General features: G+C 43.9%; 1 protein-coding gene across 4 annotated transcripts in view; it reads right to left on the bottom strand.

Annotated features, from left to right (window-relative positions):
* MAP3K20 (mitogen-activated protein kinase kinase kinase 20) overlaps positions 1–3,116 on the bottom strand; it is a 169,461-nt gene extending 166,345 nt beyond the window's left edge. For 2 of the 4 annotated variants that reach the window (XM_040229363.1, XM_040229366.1), the window contains exon 1: positions 2,841–3,116. The gene's annotated coding sequence lies outside the window, so the exon portion shown is untranslated. The remainder of the gene's footprint in view (positions 1–2,840) is intronic. The other 2 variants (XM_040229364.1, XM_040229367.1) reach the window with 2 other exon arrangements.
* Between the last annotated feature and the right edge of the window lie 14,128 nt (positions 3,117–17,244).

Genomic DNA, 17,244 nt, shown 5'->3' with positions numbered 1-17,244 from the left:
ACTTAGTGATGGCGGCTGAAGTTTCGGGCGCTGGTTGAAGCATTTCCAGGTGCTGTCTCATATCCTTATGAAGCAGGGATTACTGTCCCCAATTTGCATGTGAGGAAATTGAGGATCAAGCATGTAAAAATTGCCTCACTTAAAAATGACACAGCTGAGATTCAAATTCAGGCCTGAGTTCAAAGTCACAGCATTTTTTCCACCATATTTTCCCCATGCTATCATTCCGCCTTCTCCTTTTAACTTGTATTTTTCTTTCCCTCCCTTTAAACAAACCCTTTTCTTACTCTAGTAATTATTAGATTGCTTACCATTTACCTAAAGTTCAACATGAGGCTTTAATTTCCTAGAAGCCATCGTGACGTTGGGATTAGGATGTCAAATGCCTGGCTGCATTGTTCTCACAGCATCTTCTACTGTGGTGGGATTATTTAACTGCTATTAGGGCATAATCGATGGTTCAGCTGTCCATAGGACAGTTTGACACAAAAGCACCGACATATCAGTCAAACCAATCTAAGCTTTAGCATTACAGCTCTCTTTCCTTACCAGGTACAGTTTTCTGGTCACAGCTGGAACTCTGCTTATTTGTGTGTAGTGGGGCAAGGTTATAGCCACACAAGAAGTAGCCTAAATGATCCCTGCAGTATACCAAAAGGTGCCTGAGCTGTTTCTATTGCATTCAGATAGACAGGACACCCTCGCTGTCAATCTGTCCTAGGTCAAATAAAACGGAAAGCAAATGATGCAAATTAATTTTGATTTCCAACATCTCTGGATACAGATATAAGGCTATCTTATTCCAAGAAGGATTATATCACCACAAACACTCTTCTCTGTTTTTTTTTTTTTTAAATCACTGCTTCTCTTTCTTTTCTCTGAATCTAACAATTTCTAAAATCAACTATTTACTTTTCTCTTTCACTCCACACTAATAGTTTCACTCCATGTCTGACCCCTTTTCATGAAACATCACTGTAATTTCTCCAGTGTTTTCTCTGATGACCTGATTATTCACTCCATGCCCCTCTTAACTCCTGTTTATAATTTTGAAGCCCTATCAAAGTCAGTTTCACTGCTCTTTCCAGATAGGCACTCAGCCAATATATTGCCAATAACACTCACTCTTGTGCTAACTTAAAATACACAGTGTAGCCTGCCAAGTATCCTTATTTGGCAAGAAGGTCCCTTAGTTCCCAAGATCTTTGACCATCCATTTTTAGATCCAAATCCTCAGTGCTTAATATTTGGATATTTCTCTCTTTTTAATTTGTCCTTATGTGTTCTCTGAAAGAATAAGGAAAAGAGATCAATCATCTGTTTGCTTTCCTAGACAAGAAAAAAATGTCCTTGCCATTATGGTCATTTACTCTGGAATTATTACCACTAAAACTTCTGATATAAACAAAAATATTTTCCAGTTTAAAAAAAACTCAAAATAACCTCCAAAAAGTTATAATAAAAATTAAATTGCGAAAGATTAAACAGTACACATTGCTCTAAAAGACTATGTTTCTTTATCTTAATTCCTTCTTTCCAAACAAACTAAATTCGCATTCATTTACAATCTCCCAAATCTCTCACTATTGTAGAGGAACAGAAAACAAAGGCTCCACAAATGACTAAAACTATAATTAAAATGAAGCCATTCCATATTTTTTGAAAGTCAAAAAACGACATAATATTTCATTGTGGAGATGGGCCTACTACAAAGAAGACATTAACTGTCTTGGATCTCTTGTTTACATTTTGTCTAAATGTGTCTGTCCGTTTGGTTCCACTGAATCCTAGCTGTTCATTTCAACGGAGGGTCAGGAGAGCAAGGTTTCTCCTAGAACAGCTTTAAGGTTAAAATATGAATATACTTTAACAACCACCTTAGCTCAAAAATCATCGAATTAATTCTGTAAGTCGATTCTAATTCACTAGCATTCATGAGAAGTTGCTTATTGTAATATCACTGGAATAGGACACTAAATGGCGTTGCTTTCATTATTAAAGAAAGTAACAAAAATAGTAATTAAGTTTCCCCATGAACAGTGCTTATGCAAGACCCAGAGGCGCATCAGAAAGGGAACATTTTCAGCACTCTAACAACGATTGCCCCGTTCAGTAAGCAACTCGATGTCCTCTGGTCAGTTTTGTGTTAAAGTTTGTCTGCAAGCTGTCAGGAGCCAACGCGGCTTGGCGGCCGCCTCAGCCTTTACCCCCAGGCCTGGTGCACTTCCCCGGGCCCAGGAATCTGAGAGGCCAGCGGGTCGGCAAAGGGGCCACCCTGGCGCCCGCGGAAGGCCCGGGGGGGCCTCGAAGTGCGGGAGGGCGCGAGCTCCACGCTCACGGCGCAGGGCTGGCGCGGTCGCCCTTGGCGGGATGCAAGCTCCCGGGCCGGCTGGCAGGAAAGCAGAAGTTAGTGGGCTCTCCTCGCCCGCGAACACCTCTGCCGGGAAGCGGCCTGCACCCTGCGCTGATTTGGGAGACTCGCGCCTCGCCTCGCGAGAGACGCTCGGGTCACCGCCGGCGAGGCCGGCGCTCTGGCGTCCGGGGAGGGAAAGCGGCGACCCGGAGGCGCCGCACGGCTGGCCGAGACGGCCGGAGACGCCCCGGCTGCGCCCCACTCTTCCGGGCGCCAACTTCTGCATCGGATCCGCGCGAACTTCCCGAGCCGCTCCCGGCTGCGCAAGGCCGCGGGAGCCCGTGACGCCGGCTCCGGATCGGGCGGGGGTCCTGCCGTGGGGGCCCGGACCGCGGCAGGGCCTGGGCCCGCGACGCCGGGACGAGTCGCGATCGCGATGGGCCTGCCCCCCACCCTCTCCCCTGCGGCCTCCGGCCTGGCCCCTTACCTGGCTCCCAGGCCGGGCGCGAGCAAGAGCCGGGGGCGCCGAGGCCCCGCGCGCGGCGAGGGCAGGGATGGCTACCGGGGTTCGAGGGGACGGCTGCCCGCGGCGCGGCTCCCACGCTTCCGCCCGAGTCAGGAGTTGAACATTCCGCCTCTCCGCCCCGCGCCAATGAGGAAGACAGTCACGGCAACAGCACCACCTACCTCCGAGCGTGGAACCGCCGGGCCTCCCTGCAGGCGTCCCGCACGCCCGCCCGGCTGGCCGCCCCGCAGACGCGCCAGCCAGCCGGGCGGTGGAGGGCGCTCCGGCTCCCGGGCTGCCCCCCTAGGGCACCTTGCGGCCCGCGCCCCGGAACCCTGCCAGGCCGACGCAGGCTTCACACGGCACCCCATACTGTGGGGGCGCGGGGAGAGGGGGTATGTCTCTGCGCCCCTTTGTGCCTTCACATCTTTGCACTCAACTCATCCTTATCCATAAACATTTACTATGAAAAAAGCGCTGGGATACAAAGACAAGGGAGGTTGCCTCGTGCGGGCCAGAAGTTAATTATCCACTTGGGAAGAGGCCCGACGTGTACAGATATTTCTAGGGAGATAGGGCTGAAAGCTGCTTCAATAAAATTATCAGTAGATACCTGCGTAATTTTGATGAGGGGTCCTGGTCTGTTCCCCTGGTTGCTGACGTTAGCGAAGCCGATTTCAGATGAAACTAGAATGCATTCCAGGGGTGAGCAAAGGGTGGAAACCAGCACCGGGGAGAGAAGTTACGATCAGTGAGGAGGATGGTTCTATGAAGAAAACGGGAGACGAGGTTCCAAAGATAAGGGCAGCACAATCCAGGGCTCACTGAGTTTGAGTTTTATCATCTATGGACACGGTGAACTGGGGAAAGTTAGACTCAAAGGAATATAATAGCTTTTGTGTGTGTGCGGGTGTGTTTTTTTTTTTTTTTTTCTTTTCTTTTAATGGTGATTTCGTGAGAGAGCAGTCCACAGTAGATGCAGGATGGGTTGCTAGGGCAAAACCGGGAAGCAGCATATGGTGACCACCTGGTTATGCGGTTATCAGGACTTGGCTCCTACAAAATAGAATTAGGAAAGAAGAAATGGACTTGAGAGACATGCTTCAGGAAGAAGCCACAGGAACTGGTGATCCACTAGGAGTGAAAAGGAAGAAGAAAAAGTCAGAGATGATGCCAAGATTTCAGACCTGGGTGACTGGAAGAATGGTGTCATTGACAAAAATAGAGATAAGCAGACTAGGAGCTGGCTTTCTGTTGAGTTTGAGGTCATGGGAGGAAAAACCGGTAGAGATGCCGCAGTTGAAATGTGAAACCGATTCAGAAAAGTGGTCGGGAGGGAAATACAACATTTCTAAACCATTCATATAGTTAAAAATATCAAAGTGGAGAAATGAGTGAAAAAGAAACCCCACTTTCTAGTCTGTGATTCAGATTAATTATTTGAATTTTCCCTTTGATTAAAAACTGGAAATTTTAGCATTGATAGATTCTATTTGGGGAACTGAAAATTAGGATTAGTGAAAACTGTCATGCTAAAAATGTAAAACAAAACTCTGGTATAGGTAATCAAAGAATTCCATAAACCATCTAACCATTAAAGGGAAAACTACGGCTCTTTAGCACAGACCTAGGTATAGAGTGTGGAGAGGGCAATGGCAACCCACTCCAGTACTCTTTTTTTTTTTTCACTTTACGATATTGTGTTGGTTTTGCCATACATCAACATGAATCTGCCACGGGTGTATACGCACGTTCCCAATCCTGAACCCCCCTCCCACCTCCCTCCCCATACCATCTCTCTGGGTCATCCCAGTGCACCAGCCCCAAGCATCCTGTTTTCCACTCCAGTACTCTTGCCTGGAGAATCCCATGGATGGAGGAGCCTGGAAGGCTGCAGTCCATGGGGTCGCAGAGGGTCGGACACAACTGAGCGACCTCACTCTCACTTTTCACTTTCCTGCATTGGAGAAAGAAATGGCACCCCACTCCAGGGCTCTTGCCTGGAGAAGCCCAGGGACAGGGGAGCCTGGTGGGCTGCCATCTATGGGGTCACACAGAGTCAGACACGACTGAAGCGACTTAGCAGCAGCAGCAGCAGCAGGGATAGACTGACTCCAGTTATTTTACCCCACCTTCAAAGGCACTAGATTGCAATGGAAAGGACACTGGGATGGGAACAGAGAACCTACCTGACTTCTGGTTTTAGGCCTGCCAATTATCAGCTGGGGTATTTTGCTAGACAGGCCTGTTTTCTTCCCTGCAAAACAATATTGCCCATCAAATGTTAGCTGAAGTTTCCAGCTTTAAATTTCTGAATAATACTGCTTTAAATTTGGAGCATATGTCACAATATTTTTAGCCACAATCCCCTTCCTTTCCACCTGTTCTTTTCTTCATTTTATTTTTCCTCAGAGAATTAGGCTAAGAGAATAACCAGCAGGAACGGTGAATACTAAAGGGTAGCCTCATAGATATGCTGAAAGGATAACCCTGGAGGCATTCTCTTATCTTCCCAGCTAGGTTGCAAGGTCCTTGAAGTCATATATTCTATTGTATCTGTTGATATTTGAAAGAAATATATAATAATTGTGTAATAAACTGGTTTCTTCAAGTCTGATTTTTCTTGGGTCAACTTGCCTGTTTCCTTAAGGCTATACTGATCTCTTTAGGTCCCAAACTTAATAAATATACTCTAGTGTTTATTTCTATGGTCAGTTTTTATTCCCAAGGTCAACTCTGCTTTTTCAGACTTTCAAATCTTTTTTAAAGCATATTGGTTAATTCTTCCCAGGCAGAGTATAAGTTTACAAATGTAAATAGCCATAACAATGAGAGCTTGTCAAACCTCTCTTATCAAGCTTTGCTATTCCTTTATTTCACATGTCTCTGAACTAAAAATAGATGTACTTTCAGCAGTGGGGTGAGTTAGAAGTCCTTAGCACCCTCTTATATCCAAGAATACCCTCCAAAATAAACATGCAATGTCAGTAAAAAATCAGTATTTGCTATGCAAATATAGCTTAAAAGTCTCCTAGCCCCCTATTCAATCAGATCACCACTAAGTTCCTCTAAAATAGAAATTCCGGAGCTGCTATCAGTGGATCAGAGAAGTGCAGGCAGACCTTGCACTAAGAATGGAAGGAAAGGCAACTTGAAAGGCAGAAAGCATTCTGAGTATTCTTCACTCTTCTTGTAGCGATAAGAGCTGTCATGCTTGTACATTGGAGCATTTTTTTCTTGCCACCTCAGGTCTCTGTCTTAGATTGTGACTGACTTGTGTTTGAATCATAACTAAGAATTGACCAACTTTTACACAAAAGTTGATGTTTTACCTCCTGCGCAATTTTGGATCCCTAGGAAAAAAGACGTACAATCAAACATCTTTTAAGATAAGTAGCCTTTACCTTAAACTCACAGATGAACCCCAGGTCATTTTTTGAGCTTAGATTTCACATCAAATTTGAGGACTAAAGGACTCACAAGAGTATTTCGGGTACCAAATTTTTTGCTTAGGTTTTCTAGGACATGAAAGGAGCAGTAGGTCAAGAATAGAAATTGGAGACTTTTACAAAATTAATTCAACAAGCATTTACTGAATGGCAGGCACTGTGCTGAGCTTTTTGATTGTAGCAGTGACCCAAATATGGCCCCTACTTTCACAGAGTGTTCAGAGTGCCATGGAAAAGCCAGTAAAGATACAAGGAGTGTGCTAAGTGGGCAAATATCCAGACCTACAGCAGGGCACCGGATGCAGTTTCTGGGAGTCAATAAAGACTTCCAAGAAAAAGAAGCCCTAAGTCCGTATGAGAATGATGTTGAGAATTTGCTGGACAGGAAGGTAGGAAAGCTATTCTAGGTGAAGGAAATGGCAAGTACAAAGGCCCAAGAACATTTAACAAGTTCAAAGACTAAATCCCCTAGTAGCTGAGTAAAAGACATTGCCAAGAGGGAATAATAATCCTCATAGTGGTTGTAATAGTAGTAGCCATAGCAATAGTAATAACAGTGATGGCTAATATTTTCTGAGACCTCATGTGCCCTCCACTGAGCTAAGAGTTTTACACAAGCTCCCACCACCTAATTTTCAAAATAACCCAACAAGGCAGTTTAAATCATCATCCTATGCTGTAGGGCAGGAAGAAGTCTTGGAAATCTTAGGCAACTTGTCTTCCCTCATGGAGCAAGACATTTAGAGCTTGTTCTTTTAGATTAAGGAGTTCTCCAGCTTTTTGGTCTCAGGATTTCTTTACATTCTTAACAATCCTTGAGATAAAATAAATAAGCCATGGGATATAATATATAGCATAAGGTATATGGTCAATAATAGTGTACAGGTAGAAGAAAGCTGAGCGCCGAAGAATTGATGCTTTTGAGCTGTGGTGTTGGAGAAGACTCTTGAGAGTCCCTTGGACTGCAAGGAGATCCAACCAGTCCATTCTGAAGGAGATCAGCCCTGGGATTTCTTTGGAAGGAATGATGCTAAAGCTGAAACTCCAGTACTTTGGCCACCTCATGCCAAGAGTTGACTCATTGGAAAAGACTCTGATGCTGGGAGGGATTGGGAGCAGGAGGAGAAGGGGACGACAGAGGATGAGATGGCTGGATGGCATCACTGACTCGATGGACGTGAGTCTGAGTGAACTCTGGGAGTTGGTGATGGACAGGGAGGCCTGGCGTGCCGCGATTCATGGGGTCACAAGGAGTCAGACACGACTGAGCAACTGAACTGAGCTGAACTGAATACACTAGTAATAGTAATAGTGTACGGTCAGTAATAGTGTAACTTCGTGTGGGGACAGACTTACTGCAATGATCATTTCATATTGTATGCACATGTCAGATCACTTTATTACATGAAACTAACATAATATTGCACATCAACTGTATTTCAAAATAAATAAAATTTAAAATACATTTATATAAGTAAATAAGTCCTTGAGGATGTCAAATAACTTTTGTTTATGTGAGTTATACCTGTTATAACCTGTCAACATTTATCATATAAGAAATTAAAACTGAAATCTGTTCACTTCATTTAAAAACATGCTGCTGCTAAGTCACTTCAGTCGTGTCCGACTCTGTGCGACCCCATAGACGGCAGCCCACCAGGCTCCCCCGTCCCTGGGATTCTGCAGGCAAGAACACTGGAGTGGGTTGCCATTTCCTTCTCCAAGTGAATAACATAAAATAGCTATTATTCAAAATAAAAAAGCTAGTGAGAGAAGTGTCATTGTTTTATATTTTTGCAAATCTCTTTACTATCTGGCCTAATAGAACAGCTGGATTCTCATATTTGCTTCTGCATTAAATCTATTCCAGGATCACATTACATTTACCCTGTGGAAGATTCTGCTGTACACGCGAAAGGAGGACTGTAAAAATAACGTCTTAGTATTCTTATGAGAGGAGCTTTGACCTTACAGACAAAGGGTTTCTGGGCTGCATTTTGAGAATTGCTATCTTGGAATTTAAAGATTCTCTTTGGGAGAGTTCATTGCTCTGTGCTTTGCCTCAAGATGCAGCATCATGGGACAGCTGCGTCGAGCAGGATGCTAGACATTAGAAGTTCTGGAATGCGGTGCCAGTCCTGTCCCGAAGCAGCTGTGACTTAGCTGGGACAATGCTGCTTGACCGTTATGTGGGATGATAAAGGCCTAGGTACTGAATCTGGGGTCCTAGTCACTGCTCACTCTTGCTATTGTTTGCTGTGCTCATCTTTAAAAATCCTAGATCTAAGGCATTGAGCCTGCCATTTTTCTTGTTTGCCCTTAGCCCTACATTATTGCAAGAAACTCATGTGCTCCTTCCCCAAAGAAATGACAGTTAGTTTTATTTTCTGGCAAGATTCTAGAGTTATTATTAAATGGCACTATTAAATGAAAGGCTGGTAGTCACTTTGAAAGTGAACATTAGGAAGCAGCATGGACTCATTGAAGTTAAGATATATACGAGACAAATCTAGTTTCCTCTATTAGGATCATTGAGTACTGTGAGGACTTCTGCCAGTGAAACATGTCAAAATTTCTCATGATGACTATAAGTCAGAAAAGGATTTTAACTGATGACAGTATAATATAATAAATTGCTATTAGAAACTATACCCCCAAAGTGCTGATGTCACTGAAGCTGCAGCGTTCTCTTTAGAAGGATTGTTAGACTTCCCTGGTGGTACAGTGGATAAGAATTCACCAATGCAGGGGACACGGGTTTGATCCCTGGTATGGAAAGATTCCAGACCAGGAGCAACTGGTCATGCCATGGAGCAACTAGGCCCGTGTGCCACAACTACTGAGCCCATGCGCTGCGACTGCTGAAGCTCGTGTGCCCAGAATCTGCTCTGCAATCAGAGAAGCCGCTGCGATGAGAAGCCTGTGCGCAGCAACGAAGAGCAGTGCCTGCTCACCACATTTACAGAAAGCCTGATCACAGCAACAAAGACCCAGAGCAATCAAAAATTCATTAACTAATTTAAAATAGAAGAAGAGATGTTTCTGGGTTCTCTCTAGCCTGCCCAGGTCAACATTTCTACAACTTGGATAAAGATGTAGGTGGCATGCCTATCTAGTTAGAGAATAACATGCATTTTGAAGGAATAATTAGCATATTATGTAAGAGAATCATATCAAAACTCAAAAAACTTTACTCACAAATCTTTATTGACACCTCACTGCCAACTAAATGAAGTCCAAGATCCTTAAGGCATATTTAAAACCCTCTATTAGCTCACGCAAATTTTCCTCCGCAACATTATCTCCTATCTCCACAGGCTTCATGTTGCTCCTCTCCCACCAGCTCCTTCCCTTCCTCCTTGAAACTTCTCTCCATCAGCTCTCACTCTCATCATCACATCTGTCCACCCAAGCATACTCTGTTCTTCCTCCATCACAGATGTGGCACTGGCAGGTTCTATCAAAGATTATGTTACTGAAATCAAAAGGAAACATAAAATGTTACAATAGTCTGATTTCTGAAACTGAGATTTCCGTCTTAACAGATCCAGTAGAGATAGGTTTTCATCCCCAGATAACTGTATCTGAGAGCCAGATGAGCTGGTAAAACATTATACATTATTTGGTTTCGTAGTCCCCAGAGCTTCCAGGAGACAAGTGATGCTATTTTTCTGGATAAATCAAATTCTCAGACCAAAGCATCCAGACATTCTAGGAAGACCAATAGTATCCCATGTGATATTCAGAATATCACCAATTTCTTGGATTTAGGCACATATGATTAGGAAGGAGGACTGTTCTATTTTTGCTATCTGGAAAAGCTAGAATTGTATTTCATAAGGTAATTATTAGCTGCAGTTAATAATTGCTCAAACAATCAAGTGGCAGCAACCATTTCTTATATAAAATTTTCAGTTATCTATAGATTTTAAAACCTTTTGTTTTTATTTATTTATTTATGGCTGTGGTGGGTCTTTGTTGCCGTGTGAGGGCTTTCTCTAGTTGTGGCAATCAAGGCCTACTCTCTAGCTATGGTGCGTGGGCTGTTCACTGCAGCGGCTTCTGCGGAGCAGTCTAGAGTGCAGGCTTCAGCAGTTGTGGTGCAGCAGCTTGGTTGCCCTGCAGCACGTGGACTCTTCCTGAAGCAGGGGTAGAACCCATGCACCCTGCATTGGCGGACAGATTCTCAACCACTGGACCTCCAGGGAAGTCCAGATATCTGTTTATAGATTTTTCATGGCCCCTCTTAATTGTGAACAGCATTCAGTTCACTATTACTATTACTAGTGTATTCAGTTCAGTCGCTCAGTTGTGTCCGACTCTGCAACCCCATGAATCACAGCACACCAGGCCTCCCTGTCCATCACCAACTCCTGGAGTTCACCCAAAGTCACGTCCATCGAGTCGGTGATGCCATCCAGCCATCTCATCCTCGGTAATCCCCTTCTCCTCCTGCTCCCAATCCCTCCCAGCATCAGAGTCTTTTCCAATGAGTCAACTCTTTGCATGAGGTGGCCAAAGTACTGGAGTTTCAGCTTTAGCATCATTCCTTCCAAAGTATACCCAGGACTGATCTCCTTTAGGAAGGACTGGTTGGATCTCCTTGCAGTCCAAGGGACTCTCAAGAGTCTTCTGCAACACCACAGTTCAAAAGCATCAATTCTTCGGCGCTCAGCCTTCTTCACAGTCCAACTCTCACATCCATACATGACCACTGGAAAAACCATAGCCTTGACTAGACGGACCCCTGTTGGCAATGTAATGTCTCTGCTTTTGAATATGCTATCTAGGTTGGTCATAAATTTCATTCCAAGGAGTAAGCGTCTTTTAATTTCATGGCTGCAATCACCATCTGCAGTGATTTTGGAGCCCCAAAAATAAAGTCTGACACTGTTTCCACTGTTTCCCCATCTATTTCCCATGAAGTGATGGGACTGGATGCCATGATCTTTGTTTTCTGAATGTTGAGCTTTAAGCCAACCTTTTCACTCTCCTCTTTCACTTTCATCAAGAGGCTTTTTAGTTCCTCTTCACTTTCTGCCATAAGGGTGGTGTCATCTGCATATCTGAGGTGATTGATATTTCTCCCGGCAATCTTGATTCCAGCTTGTGCTTCTCCCCGCCAGCGTTTCTCATGCATTAGATGATGCCAATAGTCTAGTGTTTTCATTAGCCATTTTTCCTCTTCAATATACAATTTTTAAACAACTGATATGTCTGGTCTCTACTTTCTTCATTTTGCTTGTCTACGAAATGTCTACAACCAGGTGATATAGTTTTTCTGGTCTACCTAGAAAGAGGCTAGAGGAAGGAATAAATGAATGACTACATTCCAGTAGCTGGCCCAGGACCTCTCAAGAGTGGATTAATTAGTTTATCATAATCAGAAAATCCTGATCAAATGTCAAAGTCACATTTTTTATATTATTATTTTGAAGTTAAAATTCTTCTACCAAATACTTTTATAAGTTCTACTTGTTTTTTTTGGGGGGGGTCACCATTTTTTCTAACTTTTTAATGTCCACTTGTATTAAGACCCTGTCCTAATTGTAACATCTTCCAATTTACTATCATCTGCAAATTTCATTAACATGCTATTTACTCCCTCTTCCAGATCATTAATAAATGCTATTTTCTTAGGTATTAAATTTTGCGGTCGAATAGATTTAATTTGCTGTTGTAATTTCAGTGCATGTTTTCTAAAGATACAATGCAGTTAAGAACGGTCTTAACATAGTCTTAAATCCATACCTAGTTTATAGCTATTTTACTATTATGCAATTCATTTGTGTTCTCTAATCAGCACTGTTGTGAGCTCCATTGAAGCAATAATCTATTGATTTTCTCTTCCTTCTTTTTCAATACAGTCATCATCTTGGCTTTAAATACACAGCAATAGCAGAGTTAGCACTATTGTGTAGTTGTAATCCACCACTATTTATAAAAGCAAATTAAGTCTTTTATTCTCAGTGGATATTTTTCCACTGTTAAAGAAATATTCTAACATTAAAAATTATTTTATGACCATAATATTTGATTTTCTTAAGAATAGTATCAATTTTCTAAAAAGAAATAGATTCTAGAATTTTAAAGCAAGTAAATGTAATGTATATTACATTTATATATACATACAACAGATATTTTATATAAATAATATATTCTATATATAGAGAGATAAAGATACATTAGAAGTGTGTGCTAAACATTTTCTTTTATAATGAATCAGTTCACTGACTCCCTGACTCCTATAGGCTCTGGGGTGACTTTGTTCTTTATAATGGACTCAGACATGCCATCTTCAAATCAGAGAATGAGATTCATTAAGCCTTTTTTTCACTTTGTGTCACACATTATCCTCCTTATTATAGCCAGTTTTCACTTTCAATGAGATGAGGCTTCTCACATGCCACTTATTTCTACTTAATGTTCACATATTCAGAGAAGGCAATGTCACCCCACTCCAGTACTCTCACCTGGAAAATCCCATGGATGGAGGAGCCTGGTACGCTGCAGTCCATGGGGTCGCTAAGAGTCGGACATGACTGAGCGGCTTCGCTTTCACTTTTCACTTTCATGCATTGGAGAAGGAAATCACAATCCACTCCAGTGTTCTTGCCTGGAGAATCCCAGGGACGGGGGAGCCTGGTGGGCTGCCGTCTCTGGGGTCGCACAGAGTCGGACACGACTGAAGTGACTTAGCAGCAGCAGCAGCAGCAGCAGCAGCAGCAGTTCACGTGTTGCAATTTTAAATCATTTTTTCAGGAGGTTAGCCTTCATGTTTCTACATAATATTTCCAGGAAATAGTTTCTCTTCCCTCACTGTCAGTCTCTCTTTCTCTTTTCCCCCTTATAAAGTTAACTGAGTATAAACCCACAGTAATCTTTTCCATACTGAGAAATTTATTTAATCTCTACATCTCAATTTCCCCATCTGTCAATTTGTAATCTGTGAGTTTGTAATCCTATTCGAACTTCCTGGGCCAGACCCCTCCCCTATATTCTGTGCTTTAACTCCTCTCTGAAGTACCTAGATAACTGTATCTGATGCACATTTCCTGAGTAGTTTTACAGATGCTAAAACCATCACCAAGTGGAAGAAATTAACTACTTGATGATCATGAGCATGTAGCCCCCAGACCTGCTAGTATCTGAGGATGGATAATGTTAAACCCTGTGACACCGCCCTGTAACCTCATCATCAACGAATCAGAGAATCATGCACAAGCTGATCTCAAGCCCTACAAGTCCCCTCCCTCACCTCACCTTTAAAATATGTCGACTGCGGCCTGAGGGTATGGCTCAGGGGTAGAGCATTTGATTACAACTTTGAAAAAAAAAAAAAATGTTGACTGGAAAAAAAAAAGCACACCATGAGAGTTGTGAGTTAAGTTTTATTTGGGGTAGAATGAGGACTACAGCCCAGGAGACAGCATTTCAGATAGCTCTGAGAGACTGTTCCAAAGAGGTAGGAAGAGGCTCAGTATATATGTGATTTTGGTGAAAGCGGAGTATATTCAATCAAGCACATATTTTTTGCAGCTGGCTGCTGCTATTCTCGTGAAAGTTACTGCTAGGTCATGAGGAGCAGACTTCATCATGAAGGATTTTTTTCTTCTTCTTCTTTTGGTTGCACCAGGCTGCATGTGGAATCTTAGTTCCCCGATTAGGGATTGAACCCATGCCTGTTCCATTGGAAACACAGTTTTTAATCACGGGACTGCCAGGGAAGTCCCACCATGGATTTTTTTGATTTTCTAGATATGAGGAGATGCAGGAATTGGGCTCATAAAGTCTCCTGAAAATATCTGAAGGCTTATTCCACCAGTTTTTCCCAGAGCTCCACCCCAAATTTTTTTCAGGGGATATTGAAGGTTGTCTTCCCTGGTGGCTCAGTGATAAAGAATCCACCTGTCAATACAGAAGACATTTCTGGGTCAGGAAGAGCTCCTGGAGGAGGAAATGGCAACCATTCTAGTATTCTTGCCCGGGAATCCCCATGGAATATAACCCCATGGACAGAGGAGCCTGGCAGGCTACAGTCCAGGGGGTCTCATAAGAGTTGGACACAATTTACTGACAACAGAAGGTCAGCAGCTGCAGCAGTTCATGATTTAATTCTGTAGAGATAGATGGCAAGTATCAACTTGTAGTTGTCAAATGCTTTCCTGAAATCCATAGAGAGTTTTGGGCTTTTTGAACGCTAGCTGTCCTGAACTCCTTGCTTGGCACCCTGAAATAAATGCTGCACCTTTCTTCACCACAACCCGATGTCAGTAGACTGGCTTTACTGTGTGAGGGCTAGGGACCCATTTGGTTTGATAACAACTTGTCCCCTCATGGGCTTCCCTGATGCTCAGATGGTAAAGAATCCACCTGCAGTGCAGGAGACCTGGGTTCGATTCCTGGGTTGGGAAGGTCCCCTGGAGAAGGGAACAGCTACCCACTCCAGTATTCTTGCCTGGAGAATTCCATGGACAGAGAAGCCTGGCAGGCTACAGTCCATGGGGTCGCAAAGTGTCCGACAGGACTGAGTGACTTTTACTTTCTGTCCCCTCCTAACTGGCCTCTTCATCTCAGAGTGTTGTTGTCAAGTTCAAATGAGATAGTTTATGCAAATATGTTTTATAAGTGGTATACAAGCAAATTAATGGTATTAGTTCTATTGAAATATAATAAAGGCAAATATAAGATATTATTTTCATTGAGAAATTACAGCTGTATTTCCACAGTTTTCCATGTAGAACTGTCTATTTTTATGGCAGAAGACATGTTATCCTTTCATAATTGGCCCTAATCCTAATCCTAATTTCAATGCAATTCAGTACTAAATCTGATTTGAAGAGAAAAATGTCTGCATTTTAGATAACTAAACAACATGCAATTTTACAGTCCAGGTTCCTGAATAGTTTCACAGTAGGCCTTTGAGTTAGAAAAGACATACGTAAGTAAATTCTGTTTTCCTATGGGAAACTTTTTATTCTTTTTTCTTACTTTTGAAGTCTTAAAGAGTTGAATTTCAGCTGAAAACATTGAGCTAAAATTTAGTTTTCTATCTAGAGCAATTATTCTTAGATAATATTTGAGATTCTATGAAATTCTCTCTCTTTTTTTTTTTTTCCTGCAAAAACCTTTGTTTCCCTCTGCTCCAAGGCTTGGGAGAGGGCTCCAGGGTGGTTAAAAAGCTGAGTAGTGGCTGCAGTGGTAAAGAATCCTCCTGCCCATTCAGGAGATGCAAGAGACGCAGGTTTGATTCCTGGATCAGGAAGATCCTCTGGAGAAGGAAATGGCAACACAGGCCAGTATTCTTGCCTGGGAAATCCCAGAGACAGGAAGCCTGTCAGCTACAGTCCCCGTAGGTGGGTGGGGTTGCAAAAGAGTCAGAGATGACTTAGCAACTAAAAAACCAAAAAGTTGCAAAGAGACTTCATGCAGAAGTGCTGACACAGGAGAAACTCCTCAAAGGCCACTCACTATGAGACAAGCTGGAACCTGGGGCCCTTTACTGGAGTGCTTGCACCTGAACAAATGTCTCCTCCAGCAGGAGATGGTGCTGGACAGGGAGGCCTTACGTGCTGCGATTCATGGGGTCACAAAGAGTTGGACACGACTGAGCGACTGATCTGATCTGATTTGAGCAACAGAACACAAAGTAACTATAAAGCATTAAAAATAACTGTACCCATGCACTGCTGCTGCTGCTGCTAAGTCGCTTCAGTCGTGTCCAACTCTGTGCGACCCCAAAGATGGCAGCCCACCAAGCTCCGCCATCCCTGAGATTCTCCAGGCAAGAACACTGGAGTGGGTTGCCATTGCCTTCTCCAATGCATGAAAGTGAAAAGTGAAAGTGAAGTCACTGAGTCTCGTCTCTCAGCGACCCCATGGACTGCAGCCCACCAGGCTCCTCCGTCCATGGGATTTTCCAGGCAAGAGTACTGGAGTGGGGTGCCAGTGCCTTCTCCGTACCCATGCACAGTTGGGGGCAAATTATGAACAAGAAGATACAAAAAGGCCAAAATGCAACTGTCACTTCTGAGGTTCAAGGAGCAAAAGCAGAGTACCATGCATGGTCCCTGCAAACAGCACCATCAAGGGGGTGGGCAGATCACCTGAGCTGCCCCTCCAGCCCGACCCTCCAATCTACCCCATCCTCTCGCCATCTGGGGAAATAGCTCACCCTCCCTCCCGAGGAGTGAGCAAAGGCACATGTTACTTGTTTTCGTTCCCTCTTGCTATAGCACGGATCCCAGGAAAACCTTGCCCAAGTTTCCAGTCTGGCCTCTAATCAATTTCTGTTGATTAAAGAGTCCAAGGCCCCAGGGCTGGGCTCCAGAAGCCCCTCATCCTGCTAGAGGGTGAGTGTTTGGGGGAGAACTCGATCCGCCCAGCCTGGAGGCCAACCAGCCTGCAGAGGGGAGTCACGTGGTCGCCATCTTCTTGGTGTGTTCCACCCGTTCCTCCAGGACGCGGCTCTCCCCCAGGGCAGAGCCCAGGGCCTGCAGAGCCAACAAGGCCTCGTTCCGGTTCTTCTTCATGAGAATGGCAATTCCCATAGTGTCCTGGGTTTTACCCCACTCTTCTTGGGGCACCTTCCACACGTCCTAGAAGAGAGCACGGCTGGCTGCCCCGCTGGTTTTGTATTTTCAAGGGACCGCTGGGTGCCCTCACGCTTCTCTTTGGCTGATTCGTGGAAAAAGTGGCCCCTGCCCTCCAGAGCCACATGGTCCCAGTGGAAATAGAAGCCCAGAGAGAGGCAGGTGTTAGAGGACTGCAGAGGCAGGTTGACTGTGCGGTGGACTGCGGCCTCCACCTCTGTGGAATAGCTCTCGATCATCTGGGAGCTCTTGAGTAATTGGTAATAAGGAGAGAAGCTGAAAAAATGGTGTGGCTGGTCCTGGTGGCTGAGGATAGCTGAGTGGTTGGTTCTGAAAGTTGTGACT

This window comes from Oryx dammah, unplaced genomic scaffold, assembly GCF_014754425.2.
Source record: "Oryx dammah isolate SB20612 unplaced genomic scaffold, SCBI_Odam_1.1 HiC_scaffold_27, whole genome shotgun sequence".
Taxonomy (NCBI): Eukaryota; Metazoa; Chordata; class Mammalia; order Artiodactyla; family Bovidae; genus Oryx; species Oryx dammah.
This window is presented reverse-complemented; position numbering and strand designations above follow the sequence as displayed.